This window comes from Patiria miniata, unplaced genomic scaffold, assembly GCF_015706575.1.
Source record: "Patiria miniata isolate m_02_andy unplaced genomic scaffold, ASM1570657v1 HiC_scaffold_7, whole genome shotgun sequence".
NCBI lineage: Eukaryota > Metazoa > Echinodermata > Asteroidea > Valvatida > Asterinidae > Patiria > Patiria miniata.
In genome coordinates this window covers 30,157,386-30,179,978 of record NW_024037074.1, presented here as the reverse complement: position 1 = coordinate 30,179,978, position 22,593 = coordinate 30,157,386, and the positions used below count along the sequence as shown (strand labels likewise).

The 22,593-nt window shown below is 39.4% G+C and overlaps 6 non-coding genes across 6 annotated transcripts; 4 read left to right on the top strand and 2 right to left on the bottom strand.

Moving 5' to 3' along the window:
- Positions 1-1,084: 1,084 nt before the first annotated feature.
- Positions 1,085-1,157, bottom strand: Trnam-cau. The gene has a single exon. It is a non-coding gene; the product is annotated as a tRNA-Met (tRNA).
- Positions 1,158-2,019: 862 nt separating this feature from the next.
- On the bottom strand, positions 2,020-2,092 carry Trnam-cau. The gene has a single exon. It is a non-coding gene; the product is annotated as a tRNA-Met (tRNA).
- Positions 2,093-2,557: 465 nt separating this feature from the next.
- Positions 2,558-2,630, top strand: Trnam-cau. The gene has a single exon. It is a non-coding gene; the product is annotated as a tRNA-Met (tRNA).
- A 1,187-nt stretch (positions 2,631-3,817) lies between these two features.
- Trnam-cau lies at positions 3,818-3,890 on the top strand. The gene has a single exon. It is a non-coding gene; the product is annotated as a tRNA-Met (tRNA).
- A 15,336-nt stretch (positions 3,891-19,226) lies between these two features.
- On the top strand, positions 19,227-19,299 carry Trnam-cau. The gene has a single exon. It is a non-coding gene; the product is annotated as a tRNA-Met (tRNA).
- Positions 19,300-19,465: 166 nt separating this feature from the next.
- Positions 19,466-19,538, top strand: Trnam-cau. Its single transcript has one exon. It is a non-coding gene; the product is annotated as a tRNA-Met (tRNA).
- The last annotated feature ends 3,055 nt before the right edge of the window (positions 19,539-22,593 follow it).

Below are 22,593 nucleotides of genomic sequence, written 5' to 3'. Positions count from 1 at the left end.
GGGACCGGAGACCAGACTAATTTGAAAAACCAACTGCGTGGAGAAGTCTCATATATAGTTTTTTTTTTTTATACATTTTGACGTCACACCAGTCGCAGTGCCACAGGCGAAACGCGAACGAAATGCCAAACTTATGGGACGTGCACCAGTGTTACCGTGAACAAAGTGTTTCCATAAAATTGCCTCTTACACAATCACGAAGGGACTGGAGACCAGACTAATTTAAAAAACCATCTGCGTGGAGAAGTCTCATATATAGCTTTTTTTATACATTTTGACGTCACACCAGTCGCAGTGCCACAGGCGAAATGCGAACGAAATGCCAAACTTATGGGACGTGCAACAGTGTTTCCATGAACAAAGTATTTCCATAAAATTGCCTCTTACACAAACGGCACATTGACATATGGCCATTTAAGGTTTGGGAACGGAGTACTTCTCTTCGAAGCCAAAAAGAACCCAGACCACACTATCTTAGACAAATGACTCAATTAAAGCAATACGGTGGTCCATTAATTTGTGCCTCCTTAAAAAATAGGCTGTGTACAACGGTCCCAATTCATAAAAAAAAGATTCAAATATGTGCTTTGATGGTAATTTATTGAGTGCTTCGTTGGCGCAGTCGGCAGCTCGTCAGTCTCATAATTTGAAGGTCGTGAGTTCGAACCTAGGGGCATTTTGTAAGGTCTCATTTGTTTGTATATGATGTCAAAATTTTATGGTTCCGCGTATAAAAGGTAATTTTGTTCCATATTTTGTCGAGTAGGCACTTTTGTCTTTCATTTCTTTTAAATTTAAATGGAATACTGCCCTCTGGTGATTGTTTTAATGTCAAAATCAACACAAGCAGATTCACCGTATATTTCCAAACTTAAGGTAATATTAATACTTCAAATAGATTTTATGCATTTGGCCATAATTTTGCAAAAGCTAAAATGTTCGTTAGCAGAACGCTCGGACGAAATTGACAGATATCTTGTGTAACTTGATATCTTTTTTTTTTCGCTTTGTAACTTCAAACAAAGACACTCAAATTTTTTTGGCGATTTCAGCCGTTTGCATGCTGGAGAGTAAAAACAATAATTGCCCCGTGTGAGGCTCGAACTCACGACCTTCAGATTATGAGACTGACGCGCTGCCGACTGCGCCAACGAGGCAGATAACATACACAAAGTCAATGTTATAATGTTTTTCAATTCTACTATGTGACGTCAGTAAAACGTATAAGTTTCGCTGTTAATTTCTGTCCATCAGAAAAAAATGCATCAAGACAATTTCAGAGGTAAATCTCTGAGCACTTTTTAAGGAAGAAAAAGCCAAAAAAAAAGAAGTGGCAAACAATTCACACGCATTTTTGAAAATTGGATTTTCCCAATTAAGGCAAGTGACAAAAGAAAGGTTGTTATTTTTGAAAAATAACACAATAATTTTTTAAAAGAAAACAAAGCTAAACATGACCATTGTATCACCAAAATTGTATATTACCAAAACATTGTATATTACCAAAACATGGTAATATAGACTACTTGTGGTTTTTACTGTTATTTTAACCTTTTAAAATCATTTTATTGTACATTAAACCGCAATACGGCCATCTGGTCTCGAGGGTTTGATAATAAATAATACATAATAATAATAATAATAATAATAATAAAGTAACTATGTACATCAAAATACATTAAAGCTCTCCGTCGTGCGTGTGGTCGCCAACTTGTACAAGATTGGTGCTTTAAACGGGCAAACTGGAAGAAAGCCATTCTGCCCTGTCATCGTCTAGATGGATGATACCTTCGAAACCAAGTGGAGCCTGGTGGATGTTGCAGCTCTGAACATTATTTACACAGAAATGTGTCTCTATCTTCTTTACTTATCCCTGCAAATTTAAACCACCGAGTCGCCTTCAATTCTGTGTGGCTGTGATAAAGAGAAAACTCTTTAAATTCTCAGTCGTATTTCAGAGACATTACACATTTCTCCTTTTTATAAAGTGTTTCCATAAAATAATGGGGTAAAAAAAATTGCCCCGTGTGAGGCTCGAACTCACAACCTTCAGATTATGAGACTGACGCGCTGCCGACTGCGCCAACGAGGCAGTTAAAATATATGTGAACGTGTCCCGGACGCTGATTTAGGGCGCAATTCAAAACATGACTCGGCAACATTTGAATTGAAATCTAGATGCTGAAATATTGTTTTCTTGGAATATACAGCTAAAATTTAATCAGGCTAGTTGTTAAGCACCCGTCTTTAGATTTTGAGCACTTTTGTTGCTTCAAACGAAAAAAAATTGCACAAATTAATGACAAATGATGCACTCTATCATGAAACAAAAATATATCTAATCAACTGTAAAGCTTCTGAGTCCCAAACATGTGTTTGTATTTTCATGGTGAAAAATGGCGTTAGGGTGGAGCATTCTTTCCCCATCAATTAAATGAAAAAGTACAAATGCAACGAAAAAGATATAACGTTTCAAATCAACAGAACAAACGATGGATACAAGCCATTTTAAAAGACCAGCCTATCTTAGATACGTAGTTGTGAACATGAGCCAACTGCCTCGTTGGCGCAGTCGGCAGCGCGTCAGTCTCATAATCTGAAGGTCGTGAGTTCGAGCCTCACACGGGGCATATTTTTATATCTTCTACCAAAAACAAGAGATTCACCACTGGACATGACTGATGTATTTTTTTGTGAAGGGCGAAAAGAGAAGCGAAACTTAAGTTTAACCGATGTCATAATTGTTGAAATGGCAAAAATTTGAGTTTTTAAGAATTTTTTTAAATTGAAAATTTTAATCATTATGTCTTTGAATATTAAAACAACGCTTTTCGTTGAAAATAGCCAGGCATCTTGCCAAAAAATTGAAATGATTTCAAGAAAAACAATCACCAGAAAACTTTCTCATTCAGTCGATTGCAGCTACGCGCTGACACGCACTGAACCGACCAATAACAGCAACCGCGTGCGCGTGTGCGTCGTGCCAATGCTTGCGCGCACCCATTCACGGATTCGCCCATTTTATCACGGACATTTCAAAAATGCGTCACTTTGACACATCTTTCGAAATGACCTTCTTTTACTGTTTCCTTCAAAATGACAGCACGCCAGAAAGAATAATTTCTTAGGGAGTTTAGTGCCATTACAATCTTTAAACCAAGTAAGCTCTTCAATAATAAAATGTCAGTTACTTTTTGGATAGCTGCAAATGATACTCTAGCCTACCACTAATTGAAGTCACAGCCATGTTTGCAAAAACCCATTACTAATAAGTCAGTGATCATATCAAACATATTTCTTTACAAGGTGGTTCTTTGGACTTCGTGTATTGACTTAGGCCCACGTGCGACGGTAGTACCAGACGGCTGATGCAAGTACGTTGAAGGGAGACATGTGTGCACCCCAAATTCTAACATTCAATAAGCAGCCGAAGTGGAATTCAACTTAAATATGTAAAGTTACTTCTCTGTTTTGCTTTAAATCTGGAGGTCATTAGCTAGAACTTCCGACGGCAGTTCACTGTTATTTATCCCATCAAGTTGATGTCATTTCATCAATGCAGATGGTTGCAAAAAGGGTCATTAATGTTAAGCGAATATTTGGCGAAATTCTAGTGCCCTCAGCACCGATTGTTTTACTTTTTCCCCCAATGTGAAAAAAAAGAAAGTTGCAATTACAGAGTTACAATATCTTTGAAACAGCAATTCCTTATTACATTGTCAGTAACACTGAATCCTGATACAACATTAAAATGTAAAGCAGAGATAACCAGCGATAACGACTGTAAACGTTACAATGAATCGTATTTTTCGTAACTGCCTCGTTGGCGCAGTCGGCAGCGCGTCAGTCTCATAATCTGAAGGTCGTGAGTTCGAGCCTCACACGGGGCAATTTCTTTTGCATGTATTATTCAATATGTTGCCTTAAACACAAACGACATGCTTGACTCACTTTTAATGATATTATGGGCACTCGATAAATGCTTTGATGGAATATTGTTTTATTATTTAATCCTTTCAACCATTATACAACAATACCTGTGACAGAATGGGATTTGAAACTTACAACTACATGTACATGTTTTGTTCAGTATGGGACATTGGAGACGAGCAAACCGCTTTTACATCACATTTTTATTTAAAAATATTTGCAGTACGAAAATTCAGATATGAAATTCAGTGCAGAAACTCTTTCATTATGCGAATTTAAAAAATGATTTTGTGCAAATGTCGAATTCAGTGTCAGTTTCCATCCCAAAAACTAGGGAGAAAAATGTGTATGACAACATGATTTTTTTTTGTCATTTGCAATTTGCCGTGACGTAAGAATGACAAAATGCGATTAAAGACATTGGCATACGCATACAGTAAAATTTTCCAATATAAAGAAATGCTCATGGAATGGAAAATATGCTTGGGTTTTATGATTTAATAGCTGAAACTGCTTGTTTTTTGTTTTTAAGTTCTTATAAAGAGGAACAACTTAAATTCAATTGTAGAAATCAAAATCATTCATAAACAAGGTCAAATCTTCTAAATTAGAACGTGACTTACCCCTGTCAATGTAGGCCTACCTGATGCGTGATTTCGAATTTGCTTCTGACAAAATAATTGATGTAGGCACTTCCTTATAAATTCTAATCCAAAACAAGCTGCATATTTTTCTTTGCTAGAAGTTCTCAAATCCAAACATTCCCCGGATTGTGTTATGCAAACAGTACTCAGTGGCAGTGCAGTTAATTACTCGTATATCATGTTAAGTCTGTGACAAATCGGCGTTTTGATTACATTTGCGGATCGTGTCATGGCGATTATCCGGCGGATTGTCATCAGCAATCAAAGAGATCCTCTGCTTTTCCTTTTGAGATCTGCCGACAGTTTCGTGTTCCGTAAATTTGACAATTTATTTTCCGCGAGGAATTTAATCAAAGTCCGGTGTCGATCTTTCTCGTATCAATGTTTTTTTCATGGATAACGTTGGCGGCGTTATTAAAGATAAGGAATCGAAATCGGCTATAAGTGGTTAAAGGGATATTAAGGCCTGGAATACGCCCGATCGGGCTACAAAACGCGTTTTAAACGAGATGATATTAAATGGAAAGAACATTTTAAAGTAGAATATAAAAGTCCACGCAACCATCCTTTAAAAAGATAGGTGTTTTGTGTTATTCTTGCGAGAACCATGCGAGAACGAATTTCGGGGTTACAATTTTGTTCCAAAATATCGAGCTGTTCAGTTCAGTGCTAGTTGTGATTCCAGTCGAACAGTGCGTGCCTTCTGCGGACGTGTAAGAAACAACATTACTGTATTGGTGCTGTGGGTGATTTATGTGACACACACAACGTGTATCGTACATTGAATGAAAATGTATGCGTACTCCGTCGTGTCCGATGTAAACAACCAAGTTTTTTTTTTTTTGGGGGGGGGGGGTTCTTTTCTCAAGAACGTTAAGACATTAGGTTAGTTTCCTTTGAACTAGACCTTTTAAATAGTATGAGTAAACAATCCCAAACATGACATTTTGTGGGATTTCAGGCCGTAATAATGCCCCTTTAAGATTTTCACTGAGACGCTTCGTGCAGTCGAAATTTGGCTTTGCGAATTCTTTTTGCACACATGCATTTAGTGTAGTATCACGTACACGTATTTGGTATTGAGCTTATCTTGTCTCACTTACTGACCCTCCATCAAAAACCTTTTTTTATGATAAACGACGCTCTCTGAAACAAATTGGCTTCTTTAAAGGAGAGACAAGTCCATTTGGCAGACCATGACAGTTGGCTGTCGTAGGCAATTAGGTGTCTCGCTCATCAGCTATCAGGGGCTGCTTGGGTAGAAGTGCATCATTACGGGATGTCGTGTGTAGAAGCAAAGCGAGCCTGACGTTTTGACAGAGACAAATGGCCAGATCAGGATGATTGTTTAAGAGCCTAGTTTGAATCTTAATTGTCGTAAATATCTTCATGGAGATGATATTACTGACATTCGGAGAAGCTTATATGTAGCAGTCAGAGAGCACCAAGATCCAAGTAAAAACAAATAATAGAAATGGATTGTGTTTTACCAAAGTCAGGTTATAATTTGGAAAATGATGTGACTTTTCTTAGGCCAAAAAAAGTCTTCGGTTTCTGGTATGGAGCTTGCCCAAAAAGTGGTGTGGCGACGCGGCTTTTTTTTTCTACCGTTTTTTCTTCAAATGTCGGCTGATGAGTGCAAATGGTGCCCGTCTAAACTTAGTGCAAATATATGGGAGTCCAGAGAAACTTATTCTCGATCGTAACTCCATCTAAAAACACGTTAAAATTATGCAGCAGCAGGTTTCCAGTCAAACCAGTGAGTTTGGCGGTTTTGAGACATCATCTTTCATTGAATTTTTTTTTTTTCGTTTTGCCGACGCGCATGGCTACGGCGACGCGCGCACATACCACAAACCAGAGACTTTTTTTGGCCTTATTTCAAGTAAAAACGAAATGTACAAATACAATTGCTTTTAATACCAAAGCCAAGTATATAAAATGATGAATTATTTTTTAGTTATTTCTATCTCGAGAAAACTGAGCTAGGAATTATTTTAAAAACTTCCTTGAACCTTCCATTACAACTTAAGCTTCACTCAACCAAAAAAGAAAGTCCCCCTTAATACTTGTTTGTCTAACTCAAAAACTACTGGGCACATTTTGCCCAAATTATGACTGGTCATTGCAGAAATTCCTTAGCAATACAGCCATACTCTTTGTTTGGTCCCAAAACAGTGATAATGTGTACACAATTCTGCAATTTGTGACAAATGGTATCGAAAAAAGTTGCACTTTTGTACACGTGCAAGGTGAGAGTGAACCACAACTTGCACGTATACAAAAGTCCAACTGTTTTCGGTATCATTTGTCATAAATTGCATAAATTCGTACACATTATCACTGTTTTGGGCCAAATAAATAGTATGGCTGGATTGCTAAGGAATTTCTGTACTAATTAGTTGCTACTTGAGCGAGAGGTGCTTAGTAGTTTTTGAGTAAGACAAAAAAGTATTGGAAGGGGGACTTTCTTTTTTGGTTGAGTGTATTATAAACCCAGACATTTCAGGGACCGCATTATTTTGCAGTTGAGTGCAGTGTAGGCAAAAGTCTTCGTGTCATGCCATTCCCCGTGCAGCAGTTACAATGTAAATTCGTCTTCATATCATTTGCAAGGTAACAATAAATATTGATATCTTTGGTAAGTTAACGATGATTTTATAACTGGGAAGTACTACTCCTCGAGCCTCCTATTCCCCCGTAGCTGTGAAGACGAGCTTTTGATTATCTCGAGCCCTCCCACTTATACTTCATCATTTCCCATTTATCAGCGACTACAGACGCGATCTTCTCCGCGGCGACCATCGAGATTAAGAAAACACACTCAAGGGCTGAGATTTATCACTCCTTCCGCCGTCTCATCACTTCTTGCTTCGGTCTCATCTCAGGTCGTCTTCCGTTTCCTGGGTATCAGCCGGATCGGGGCATCCCACACACATGGAGAAGATGGCTAAGGAAGGGGGCGGTAAAGGTAACGTCGAGGGTGACAGTATATTTTTTTTCGACAACCTAGTATAGTCAGTGAGTATATAATATGCCTGTGTTGCTTCCTGTTACAACTGATAATGTAATAACCAACAGAATAACTAGCGGATCACTACCCAATAATTTAACACCAATTGACCGATTGTGTAATAGATTGTTGTTACGTTATCACAGTCCTAACCGAGTATGTGACACAAATTGACTGACAGTGTAGCAAGATTCACTACACTATCAGTCAATTGTGTGTTACATTATCGGCTAGTGACACAGTATCGGTCAATTGTTGCTACATTATCGGTTGGTGATACGTTATCCGTTGGTTAGCACTTTATCAGATGTAACAATTCCCTTTAAAACTACTCCACGGTCATGTAGGCCTACATACTTCACTCAGAAGTAGGATTTAATGAGGCACGATGAAAGAGAACAATTACCGTTTGGAGGATAAGTAAAAGGGGACACAATCGTTGTGATTCGAATCACAATCATACATGAATGTAAACAAATCACTAGGGCACAATTTCATGGTTCTGCTAACCACAGAATTCCGTGCTTGTGATCATATCAGTTTTCGTGCTTACCGCGGTACCAGCAAAAACAATCTGTGATAACCTTGTAAGCAGTGACTTACCGTAAGCACGCAATTTTCTGCTACAGTATGCAGGGTAAGCCGATCCATGAATTTGGGCTCAGAAGAAATAGGTTGCCGCGATACTCACTGGAGAATTAAACCTTATACAGTCATCTCAAGTCAGGTGATGTATTATTTCAATCACGTGTTTTGTTTCACGCACGCGTGGCTATTATCAGTTGCAGAGGCAAAAAGGAATAGCTCAAGCTTGAGTCGTCTCTTCATGATGTGCTATGAAAAAGAGTAGGTCTAACAGATTTGATGACAATGATTTGGTGCGAAAATCACCGCCTTGGGCAGTACTCAACGTGAACGCACTGTACGGGATATGCACGGGGGACGTCTTTCACCCCTTTGCGTAAAGCATATCCGTCCCTTATATCAAATACCAACATCAGTGTCGCAATCGCAGTTTTGTTTAGCCCTGGGCCTGTGCGCTCAATTCTTGACACCGTTACCGGGGAAAAAAAATCACCCGGGCAGGCCGTGTTATTATAAAAGTAGAGTTTTATCTCTCACTTTTTCCCCCGACTCTATAGGCATAGATAGATGGAGCTGATCGGAAACATCCTTCATTTCCATACTGACGCATTGTCATGGTCGATAGCAATGGGGTATGTGAATCGCACTTGGGAAAACGTACATAAAACAACATCGAATAAAACAATCACACAAAATAAGCAGATACATTTTCAGGTAGTTTCTAAACGTCATCATCTGCACGTATTTAGCTTTTATTAAATCATTGCACTACTGACAAATTCGGCCTACCTGTCTGCGTTTTTGTTGGGTTGTTTGTTAGGTTGTTGGGGTGTTTGTTGGGTTGTTTGTTTGTTGGGGTGTCGGGGTGTTTGTTTGTTTGTTTGGGTTTTTGACGGGGGTTTGTTGGGGTGTTGGGGTGTCTGTTTGTTTGTTTGGGTTTTTGAGGGGGGTTTGTTTGTTTGTTATTTAATATGCGACCTCGCCTCCTCATATTTTGGCAAAGTAAAACTATACCAATCCTTACAAAGTCGTGTGGTATCCGCGAATTTGGATTTCTTTTTGTTTCTTTCTTTTCTTTTTGTTTTAGAAAAAGGAACACCAAAAAGAAGAAAAAAATTATAAATTGTTGATTTAGCCAAGAAAGTGGATATTACAAACACACTGATAAAATTGTGTTTTGATTAAAGGGACTTACAGCGATTTACAATTCGGCGCAAGAAGCAAACAAAGATGACTGTATCTACTCTGCCCTTATCAAAACCTAATTTCATTCAGGCAATCTGTTTGGATTACTGTACTTTTGGATGTTTATGGATGGGCATTATGAGCGATACACATGATTATTCCTCTAAAACAGGAACGTGAATCATTTTGGTAATGAAAACATTGAACCGAAGATAAAAAGGCTCTGACTGTGATGGGGAACATAAGTTACTGACTGTGGCGGACCGACAAGCAATTTTTTTTTCAGCCACGTTGTAGTTACTGACCACAATGGGCATTTTACCTAAATGGTTCTTCGACTACAAAAGTTCCCTTTAAAAATCACGTAACATAAACAAAGGGAAAAATTCACTGAGAAGTAGGAATTTAATACCCCCCCCCCCCTACGGTATACAGGGTGAGTCAAAAAGAGAGTGACCGAATTAGAAGAAAAAAGTTTTAAAAATATGTGGCTCGCTCCATTTGATAAAAATACCATATGATAGCAACTGTGAAACTGTTAGGTAATGATATACTGTATTACCAAATTATGTCTATTTTATGTAAAAGATCACAAAATTCAGCTGTAGGCCTACCGTTCCACGAACTCATAATACAATAAAACATGGACTTTTTCCACCACCTCCATGGATGAACGAAAACTTGCACTAAGGAAAACAGACGAAAAACGCCATCAATTAAAAAAAAAAGAGTTGACTTGCTCCTCATTTTGAAAACACAAATTCTGACAGTAAAATTTATGTTTCAGTCTTGACTCAAATTATAAAAATCTCATTTGTATTTTAATGACTGTGTGTAATCTGTAGTTCTCACTCAGCTCAACAGCTTCCATTTGCATTTTATGGACGACTATAACGAAAGCTTATTTTAGTAAAACATGCATAACTACTGATAGCATGGATCAATTTGAGTAATTCTTCTCTTTTTTTTTTACAGATGAGTGGAAGAACATGCCGTTTTAATTTATTGGCTGTCAAATTTTACTGCTATCTAAGAGAAACAAAAATTATTAATCCAGGTCATTTTCTTTTGACTCACCTTGTAGAAATTTTTGGGGAAAGGGAATAGAACACAAGCCTTTCCCACTAAGCTGTGGCTTTAATTTTATCTCAAATCACGTGATACAGTATCTCAATCACGTGATGTGATTCACGCATGCATTTTTATGGTCAGTGACTATAATCGGTTGTTGAAAAAATAGCGACCGGGAGGGTCCACTCGGTAAAAATGGAAAGTTGCTGATGGAGTTGTATCAGACATTCCAAACGGGAGCCACGAAAATTAGAACGCGACGAGCGAGCCTCTGCTTTGAAGACCAACCGACCGTTTCGTTTATTTTCCGTCCTACATTCTTCCAATAGATGGAGGCTGTAGCTTTAAGGCTTGAGTTAAATAAGCAGAAGATAATGTTTCGGTTGGAAACAAAATTGGGGAATTTGGGATCACTTCTTGGCTTTGGGGGAAATAAACATCCAGCGATTGATAAAATACGGCTGGGTAAAAAACGTCAAAGCAGCCTGTACTCTCCTTTTGTTGGATTAGTCATACCATCATGAGATTATTGCAGTGCTGTATATATGGGGAGGACGGGACATATCTCGGCGACAATATTCTCAACAAATGTATGAAAAGAGCCGCGCGGATAATCCTGAAGTGTGCCTTCTTAGCTCCCTCAGCCAATATGTTTGCTATACTTAATTGGATTTCGTTGTCTGACAGAGTTGAGTATAAAAAGGCTATTCTTGTTTACAAATGTATAAACAAAATTACTCATTATATGACAAATCTATTCACACCACTTATTCAGATTCGTGAAACGAGACAATCCACTGACATGACACTGAAGATTCCTTTTGTGAAAAAAAAAAAATGTTATGCCACAAGCTTTGCTGTAACAGGTTACAATATAATATGGAGTAATTTGAATGTACGGTTGAGAACCATCGTCTTTGTGTTCACTACAACTTTAATAGTAAAGCCTGCTCAGCGATATTGTTTAACAATTGTAATAGTTTTATAATCGTTATAAGAGTTGTTTAATAGAATAGTTATGCATTAATTCTATGTGTTTATATTTTACTGTACATGTATTGTAGTTGTAGTCATTTGTAATGTATGCAGGGCCCCAATGGAAACCAGATTTAAACTGTTTGGGCATACCCTGGTAAAAAATGTAATAAATAAATAAACGGAGATGAAGATTTACAAAGTAGAGTAACGGTTATTCTTCCATTGTGGTGGAGGTTTATTATTTCTAAACTTGCCTTGTGTCCTGTTTATAGGCTATATCTTGATGTCCAACAACTTCTTTAGCAGAGTTACAGTGACTAAAGGCACTATCTTTAGAATTTTTATCAGCCAGTGTTTGTACGTAATGTCTGCGTATGGATGTGAGGTCGTATTATTGACATTTTCTAAGTAAACTCAGCAAGACGAGTCGTCAAAATGCTTCATACCTTCCCGCCTTTAAACCAATAAGTGAGCTTTTAGTTTAGTTGCCAAAGCTTTTACATATCATTCCCCTGTAGTGTTTCCCCACTTTTAAGTGCTTTTAATTGGCTTTTTGCGGTCTACTGAAACAGTGTGGCCAATCTAATCAACGGAATATTGTGCGGAAGAAAAGGTCGTGTCTGTAGGGTATAACAAACCAAATGAAGAAGACTTGGGAGCAGCTATACACTGTCTAAGAGGATCCTCGTACGGTAGCTTAACCGCTCACTCAATTCAGAGACGTTTTTGGGGAAAAAAGAAGGGAATGCACTCGAGAATCGACGACACTTCATGCTTCCGACAGCCCATTACACACGTCCAACGGTAACACGTAAAACCCCGGTGTCACCTTTTTTTGCGCTCTTCTTCTTCCCCGACGGTAATTGCGTCGCGCCTCTCAGCCTCACTCTCGAGTCGCTGTGATCGATAAAGCTATTCACTCAGGCTCCTCTAACCCGATGGGTTCTGGGTTTTTCATTTCCATCGGCAAAAAGACAGCCTAAACAGTACAAGCGCGAGACCTCAACAAGTATACTATAGACCGGCTGCCCTCTAAAATGCACTTACAGTATCTGGCGCGTGAACCAGACTCGATTTGCGGCTCAAAACTTCGCGGCTTTAATGCACCACGATGAAAGCATTTCTCGGCGCGGGGCGGAATGATGTCGGCTCGCCGCCGGTACATTTCCTCAGCGAGATCAATACAAACACGTTGGGAAACACGGGGTGAAGTCGCTACTGAGAGTTGTCAATTCAAGGGCTTGGGGATTTTGGAAAGTTTCGGGGAGGAAATGGGAACTCGGAGGAGTACAGAGCAAGCGTAGCTATGGGTGTCCATATACTGTCACAGTGGATATACCCTTGATAAGGACATCAGGGTATGGAAACCTCCAACGACCACCCCCCCCCAAAAAAAAAAGTGCTCCGGGGAGTAAAAAAATTGTATTCAATTGATTCAGAATAGCTATTCACTAGCAAGTATTTTCATGTACACCTGATGTTCACAGTGACTTTAGCACATTACAGGTTTAGCAGATTACGGGCTACGAACAACTGTGGCGGACGAGGTGGGACCAAATCGACGTCCCGCAAAAATGTTCCTGGTTACCGATCCTAGCATCCAGCTCCCGGGAATGGACCTACCACGCGGCCAGTGGTGTAGGCTACGTGTTTACACAACAGATTTCCTACTAACGCTGGACAGTGCCGCAGCAGCCTATACAAGTGGGGCTATGCCGCATCACCACTCTATGATTGCGGTGAGCGTCAAACGATGCACCACAGCATTGTGGAGGATTGTCCGCTCACCCGCCTGGCTGGGCGGGGGCGTTGCATGTCCTTCACCAAGCTGAGGAAAAGGCCTTTGAATGGCTGACGGACATTATAGATCAGAAATAACATACGGCATCATCATCACAATACGGGGTAATCCTATACAATTGCACTGCCCGGATCTCTTCACCAGTCTACAACCGTCTAAACCATACAAATATATTTACAAACTATGAGGACACTGAGTTGGCCTTCTTGGCACAGCAAAAAAAGTATAGAGTTGCCAAATGTATGCGGTGACCATTTTAAAAAGTGGCGTCAACACCTGACAAAAGAGACATGTTGCCGTTTCGTTTCTATCCAAAACACCGAGACTTGTAAAATCAGATACATGGGGGTTTTATCCTAAAGTATGCTGATTTTCATATATGTCTTTTTTACTTTCTATTATTTTTTTTCCAGTGACATGTTTCGATTAAAAAAAAAACATGTTTCAGATTGGTTCATGGTTCTATTTGCTCCCCAGCATTCTTTCATAGCGTGACGTGATAGACGCCACATGCTCTCACGCTGATGTTGCAGCCGTTTATGCATATAGATAGTCTGTCGCCTTCCGCATTAGTTGATAAACGTACATATGTACCAAGCACCAAATGAAGAAAAAAAAACCGAGTGGCCAAATACGGTTGACATTTCGTCAAACTTTCGGTTAAAAAAAAAATCCACTCCAGATTTATTGACCGTCCTCTGGAGTATTTGAGCAGCTCTCTATTGCCGGGGCAGACAGCCAGTGAGTGGTCGCCCTGTTTCAATTTATCTTTCGTACTTTTAAGAGTTGGACAATATTTGATCAAACGCTTTGGGTATACACTTCATAATTCTGCCAGGCAACACAAAAGGTCACCCCTTACGTGTTTTCTGAAAAAGAATTTAAAACAAAAATAGTGACAACAAAAGTATGACAAATTGGGTAAGAATGAAATGAATTTTGTCATGTCTATCGCTGACGTTGTTTGTCTTGATGTGGTTTCCCAAAGTTCGCTACATTTAGCAATAACTATGCTAGACAGGCAGAACCCGCACCACTGACCTTTCAGACGCTTGTTCTTGATTTTGAACGAATTGGGGTGCTTCGACCTTGCTATTTTTGTAGTATACATGTATGTACAAAGAAAATGGTGCCGTAAACATAGCACTTGCACGGTGTCCCCCCCCCCCCCCAAAAGTTGTGCAAGCAGATATTCTTTAATTTCTCAAAGCTACTTCCACATGAATATTGCATCTTGATGGCGCATATTACTTATACTCTTGTGAATAATCAGTGAAAATGCCATGAAAATCCGTTCATGCAAACCAGAGATCTAATAGATTGTAAAAAGCCATGGGTTTTTCAACCATTCCATTAGGATTTACACAGTTAGTGATATCAGTGCATCAGATTGTCATGGACCTTTTCACTCTGATGTAAATTAAGTTAACGGTGAAAAACCCATAGCCTTTTTATAATATGTTAGATCACTGGTTTGCACGAACAGATTTCCATGGCATTTTTACTTAATATCCACAAGAGTATAATTGATATGCTCCATCAAGATGAAACACTAACATGTTAAGTAGTTAAAATTTGAGAAATTAAAGGATATCTACTTGCACAACTTTTTGGGGACCCTGTAGTTGTCAATGGCACGAATTGCAAAACGTAAGACACAGCAAACCGTCGCAGACAATCATTACTGACTGTCTGCGATCTCACATCTATACTAGTAGTCTAGTCGAAAGATAGGGTTCCCATGCACCCCCTGGATATAGCTTCTATACCTCCACACTCAAGCAACTCTCGGTGACGTCACAACTCCCTGTGCAAAGAAATCGATTAATTTTGACTGGAATCGAAGCAGTTCCTGTGCCCTTCCCTTTATATTTCCCATCTCATTTTATTCGATCGTCTGTCTGAATGTCGGAGAAATGTTCCTTATTAATGTGTCCCGGCCACTGACCCTAGTATCTTCATTACTTTACCATTGATCATGCAACATGACACAGCGTCTCTCATTGTTATGTCAATACCTAATATACCAGGCGTGGAAAAGGTCCACACGAATCACGCACGCACGACCTTTTCCTATTAACGATGTTAAAACTCCTCTCGCCAATTCGTACGTTTCGATCGATATTACGAACGAATTGATTAGGCACGACAGGTGTTAATGTGTTGACGAGTTTGTCTAGAACAACGCAGACGTGTTTTTAAAAGAGCAACAATGGTAAATTTGACCCGTACTAACCTTTGGACAGGCAAAAAAACACACCAAAACCCGGAGCAGTACCATACCATGCATACGACAACTTAAAGGCAGCTAGGATCATTTTCATTTTCGCCGAAATTAAGGCCAAAAGAAAAGTCTCCGTTTTCTGGTATGGAGCTTGCCGCAAAAGTGGTATGGCGACACGGTTTTCCCCCTACTTTTGATTTTCTTCAAATGCTGTCAGCTGATGTTGCAGATGACGCTTCGATCCCCTTAAAACTCTTAAACATATCCTTCAGGGTGGAGCTTGAGGTGACCTCAGTAAGGCCATAAGGCTTGAGAATTCTGCACCCACTTACGATCTCGACCAACAGGAACATTCTTCGGGACATTTGGATAGTCAAGACAAAAATCATTTAGAAGAAATAAACGAAAATGTTAGTTATTTTCAGGAGCGGCGGAACGCTTCTAAAACTGTGTGTGTGTGTGGGGGGGGGAGCAACACCAAAAAGGGGCACTTACTCAGAAAAAAAGGGGCACCTACCGTCGGTGTGAAAGTGAAGCAAAGAATAATAATAAAAATAACACATTCTTATGGCACATTTTAGGACCGTCGGGGCTCGCAATGCGCTTTACAATTCACAAACAATTAAAGATATGACTAAGGAAAACAATTTTCAAATAAATGGGTTTTAAGGCTGGTCTGAAACAATTCCAGGTCACGTATTGATCGCAGTGACTGTGGGGGAGAATTCCAAAGTCTAAGGCCTTCACATGCAAATGCTCTTTCACTATAGTTCTTCATTTTTCCGGGGTTCATGGTGAGAAGATGCTGGGAAGACGATCTAAGGGACCTTGATGGATTGTAAGGTACGAGTAGTTCTGAGATGTAGGCTGGACATAGACCATGGATAGCTTTGAAGATGATGAGAATGACCTTATAATGTAAGCGAGACGGTACCGAATATGGTGCCGTTCATTTTGCTTTAAAGCTATATGACGAGGAACAAATTATGAATACGTTGTCTCTATTGCTCTTTGTGTTTCTTCTACCTAGTTATGTAGAGAGACAATTTTTTTTGTATCGCAAAAGGGGCACCGTTGCTTTTGATGCCCAGTTCAGTGACCATTTTATTCGCGTGAAGAGCATTATTATTTTTAGGGGCCAGTTTTTTTCCATCATGAAAGGGGGCACAATATTAATGTTGCGAGCGGGGCACTAATCATGCTTTCGAGGGACAGTTTTCTATCTCAAGAAGATGCACAATCTTGTTAATGCGAAGGGTAATTGTGTTTTTCGAGGGGCAGTTTTGCATTACAAGAGAGGAGACAATTTTAATTGTAGCGCGATCATATGCTTTCATGTAGGCCTATGTGTGCGTTTGAGGGGCATTTTGTTTTCATCTCGAGAGGGCACATTTATAACCGCGAGAGAGGCATTTTTGTTAGCCTGGGAAATGGGGGGGGGGGGGCAAATCACAAATTTAAGTTTTGGTGACGATTAAGTGGAGATTAATTTGTTTTGTGAGTTTGTGTGGTCCTGTGAAAAACCATGGGGAAAAAAACACAACGTTTCGAACAGTATTCTCTGCCTGTCTTCAGAAAATAGTCTTCGGGTTCTTCAGACGAGAACACAATTCAATGTTCCCCGTTTTATACGGTTACACACCTATGTTCCGACACACCTATCTTTCGACGCCCCTATATGTTCCGACCGCTCAGCCTATGTTCCGACACCCTTTGTTCCGACCTCCGTATGTTCCGACTTCCCTACAAAACGTATGCTCCGACATTATATATACATGTGGGATTGAGTGACTAATGCACAATTGTGTTTGTCATCTCACACAGATACTGTGATATGGCTTGTGCGGAAACATAGGGGTGTCGGAACAAAGTGGTGTCGGAAGATAGGTTGAACAGTCGGAACATAAGATTTTCAGAACATAAGGTTGTCGGAACATAGATGTGTATGTTTGTCGGAACATAGGTTGAGCAGTCGGAACATAGGGGTGTGGGAACATAGTTTGTCGGAACATAGAGCAGTCACCATTTTATACCAGCAGCCAAACATCTTTCTACAAAAAGGTCGACAGCTAAATCAAACCAACGATATTTTTCCCCGTTTATGTCAGAGAACTTCGTTATCCTGCTTCTCTAAAACCTGGATTTCCTTGCCCTCTCTCGAAAAAACATAATTATCTACATCTCCGTGAACATTCCACCACATTTAGCCTAAATTCCTGAAACGCATAGAGCGAAAAGAAAAGGTAACAGGTCTTAGTGCTTTTGAGAAGTGATCCATTTATCAAATCTAAGAAGCGTCCCATGCTTTTAGTCTATGACACTTTCAAACACCGCGCATTTAAGAAGATGAATGGGAGCAAGTATTGGCACAGACCTGCCTATCATTCAAAATAAAAGGCTTCCAGACCATACAACTCGGCCAATGCATTACAATAATGTGCTCATTTATAATCCCTGTATTTGTTATCAGGTATGCCTACCACGAGCCATCCAACATACACCCATTTATCTTTGTGCAATAAATGTTCCACTTAAAGATTATCCAGACAACACCGGGTTTTTTTGGAAACTTTAAAAATGCTCTTTTGTCTTTTCCCCCAATCCTCTTTATTATAAAACAGGTGGGTGTCTGGGGTCAACCCCCCCCCCCCCGCACTGACTAACAAAAGAGACAATTACAGTAATAAGTAGAGATCTGTATCTGTTCGACAACAGAACAAAGGGCTTTTCCGCATTATGTCTTTTATCAGACTTACATCGTTGAAAGGAAGTTCATATCTTTTACCAATTGCAAATAACAAGGCACTTCAGGTTTCAACTGGAAGGAAGGATACGTGATTTGTGCGTTATACCAAAATTGAAGACCCTGGATTATTTTACCGATAATTACAGTATTACGCAAGTCAGATCTCTCACAGTTGATATAAGATTGATTTTCAAAGCAATCTAGAAATCTTTGGTTGCTTGTTATCTAATACTTGATGACGTCATCGTGACGACATAACAAGAAAGCTGTCATCTGTGCTATTTGAATCAAAAATGTTATGTAGATTATATCTCTCGCGGTTGATTTTTTAACAATTTGTTACGGTTTAAAGATTTTTCATTGTAACTTGCGGTCTGGTGACGTCATCAATCTTTCTCCCCTGACGTTGTTTAAGCATGAAGCTGATTATATACGTCCATTATAAAGTGATTTTAGCAAACTTCGCCACATACATCAACGGATTATTCAAACATTTGTTCAGCATGCCGCTAGAGGGCGCTGTAACGTGTAATGACGTCCTCAGTATATTTTTGTGAAGTACAACCTAGCCAAAGACTAAAATCATTGAAAGCAAGTTCACATTCCCCCCCCCCCCCCCACCCCCATCCCGAGCCACAGACGTAAAGCTATCTACGAGCCTGTTACATAGCCTATCACGCATTCTTAGATCCGTGGAAATCAAAGCCAAACTTTTAGTTTCAATCAAGAAGGAAGACACTGTATGCGTGTGTGTGTATGTGTGTTTGGTTAGGTGCCAATGAAACATGATGTCGTATGATACGGGTTGGGGTGTCGTCGTTCTTGGGTTAGTTACGTCAATGATGTGGTTTCAGTTAATTAGGTAGATAACATTTCAGCATTTCAACTACCAACTTGTATATGTACTTGCAGAGTACACAGTTATATTTAACCTAATAAGCTTTCACATGGACTAGACTGCCTTGAAACAATTATAAAGATGCATTTGTGAGACATAATACTTCAAACAACAGCGTTACCTCTTCCTCAACAACTTTCAACAACCACGTGCCTCGTTGGCGCAGTCGGCAGCGCGTCAGTCTCATAATCTGAAGGCCGTGAGTTCGAGCCTCACACGGGGCATAAATTGTTTTGCTTTTACAAAACAAATGCTCTGAGTTTCACCACTAAAAGTGACTTTGTGCATTTATTTATGAAGGGCAAAAATAAAAGCGACAGTTACGTTTTTACTGACGTCATATCGCTTATATGCATGATATAAAAATATATTTTAGCAGTAGCGTTAACTGCCTCGTTGGCGCAGTCGGCAGCGCGTCAGTCTCATAATCTGAAGGTCGTGAGTTCGAGCCTCACACGGGGCATTTATTTTCATTATTACACACTTTAATTTTATTAAATTATCTTTATTTTATTACACACTTTAATTTTGTATGTACATTTTTTTGTATTTGTTTTCGATTGTCTATTGAGCATGTTCTAAACTTGTCTTACTGTGAATTACGAAGTCCTTATTTCTTTCACATTAAATGAAGAAATAATGAAATGATTAAAAACAAATCTCATAGGCCTATCCAAAATCTTCCCACGCACGTTTACGCGAGACCTTGACGTCACAAATCACACAATGCATACCTTTTGAGTGCTCTAGTCTTTACCGCCAAGGATAGGTTACATATTTCCCTAAAGAGGTCCAAATTCTTTCTCGTGAAGATCCATTGCTGGCTTGGCTCTGTTTCAAAACATATGCTTTTGTTTCTGCTCAAGGACGGGTTTTTCAATGACAGGAAACGCGCACAGTGTAGGAGGAAAAGCTTCGCATCGTAAGAGCAAAATCAAGGCTATTTATAAGCCGTCATGATAGATTGTCCGTTGCTTTACACGCTTTTTAAGCAGTAGTAAATAATTTAGTGCATTTTGCGTAGGTGATGAGTTTCATCATCTACCCAACGAAATAACCTAAGACATGAACCTCATACTAGCCAAGCAGCGTACTTGCCCTACAGTGTTTTAATGATAGTTTCATTGGCATTTGAGGGTTTTAGCTCGGGTTTGAACCGACTGTCTGAAATATCATATTACATGCGATATGAAAGCGTGAATGATTAAAATCAATCGTGGCCGCATGTTATTTATTATAGCTGACCGTGCGAGAGTCTTCGGTGCTCGGTACTTCCTTGCGAACTGGTCATAAAACAAATTAATGATTTCCAAGTCGTCAGTTTTCATGCAGAAGGCCGGTTTAAATCGAGATTTCTTACTTCATACAAAACGTGGTGGTTTGTTTTAAAGCTCTGCCAGGGGCTTCTATATGTCACTTGGTGGTCGGTTAATTGGTCGGTCAGTCGGTCGGTCGGTCTGTCTGTCTATCCCTGAAAAGTTACCAAAAATAATTGACAAATTGACCAAATGCCATGCCGTGGTCATAAAATGCACCTTTGCTGACGGTTTTCGGAACAGCATTTTTGTTTCGATAGATGCGCATACGCGTTTATTTTGCATATGTCTGTCCCTGAAAATTGTCCAAAATAAGCCCCACAAGTTTCCCACAAAATATATCTACCACATTTTAGTTTTCAAAACAATCAAAATAAATTGAATACTTCACAAAATATTGTGTAACAATTTAGAAAGATGTTTATAAAAATTAGTTGTAAATGGAGGCAAAATATGTGCAGTAGTGTTACAGTCACGTGGTATTTATCAAAAATCGCTAAATCTAGGTATAGGCCTACATCTAAAGTATGGTGCTCCATATGTGGCATCGGCGTCGCATTTTTGGGCGTCGCATTTTTAAAGCTACGGCAGGAATCATTTTGAAGTATTTCATGCAAGACTTTCATGCAAGACGACCAGAGATAAATGTGCACTCGACTTGTTAACCAAGGAAGGACAGGGTCATCAAATAGATGTTGTCATAACAACTTGTTATTAGATTTTGTATAATGATGTTAAACACGTGCATGCTAGGCATCATCGTATACATTTGAATCCAATCGTAGGATACAAGACTCATCACTCTATCAGGCTGCGTATTAGGCATTGAGTATGTTTCCCATTGCCTGTCAGTATCTCTCCTAACAAGAAACACTTCGGTTGATTGGTTGTTTTTATGTTACGAGTGGAATTAAACACGTCTGAGTCTGTGGTACAAATCGTTCCTTCTTACTGTGTTTGTTCCATAGTCATTTCTCTTGACAATTGTTTTAACGAGATGACCAAACGGCCACGTTTTGTTTTCATTACTGGAGGATTCAACCGGCGCATTTGTTGATTCCATGCCCCTCCATGCAGCAATCAACAGCCGACTCGACTGGAAATTCGGACGTGGCACATGTCAATTTCATTCACTCTGAGTTTCCGACTTGGGTGAAGCATTTCTGCACCAGTTGTTTTTCATCAATTTAATTACTGTCTTGAGTGTCATCCTTTTTAGCTGATGTTTTGCCTTATTCTAATCTTCACTAGGACGCCTTCAGCGAACTAACGTGAAAACAAAAACGGTGCGGAGAAGCGTTTCTTGCTTCTGCAGGCTAGTAAGATCATTTACCCCAATACGCATGTGCGAAACATATCACGTGATTATATACGTTATGTACAACGACGTGAAATAACTTCATACAGTTTAGATTCCACGGCGAAAATTGTGGCATCACTGTGGCCTGCTAGTTGCGCTATCATAGTTGGTGGTCACAATGCTGCAAATATGCACATTTTCTTTTTTTATTGTGTTTAATTAAGTCTTATCGACGATATGAATTTCACCTTTATTCTGATTCATTGCTGTGGATACTTTTAAGGGGAGATTAGTCCAGCAATTATTCCGTATATAAAATCTGTCGCCTGCGCATTTTGGTAATTCATTATACTTGGTTGCAGACAAAAATGGGCTGCCGAGAAGTCATAACCCATGGTCTAATGGGTCAAGTATAGTAGCCTCATTTTGTTTCGATAAAAGTACTGGAGATCGCGTAATCACCAATGCTTACGCGCCAGACTCTATTTTTTTTGGGGGGGGGGGTGGGGGGCAATTAAATATTTAGGAGGAAGTCAATGGTCCGGAAATAAGTCAGTAGAGCAACTTAGAAGGGTAGTCGTTTTTATAAATGAGAAATATTTAAAGCCGACTTCATTTGTGCAAATCGTGATCCCCGTTGAATACGGTTGGTGACCAGTATATGTGTAGCGCGCCCTCTTTCGGAAGAAATTGATGTTGGTTAAAATGTACGAGAGTGCGCTTACATACTGTAGTTTTATTTTTATTGTATTAATTTTTTTCTTGAACGGTTTCTATCAAATTTCAAATGTATTGTGTCATATATCACGTTCAATTATTGGACGCAATATCAATTCAGTGCAATGTGTTTTTCTTGAGTTAACATCTCCACAAAGAGTGCTTTATTTTGTTCAGTAAAAGTG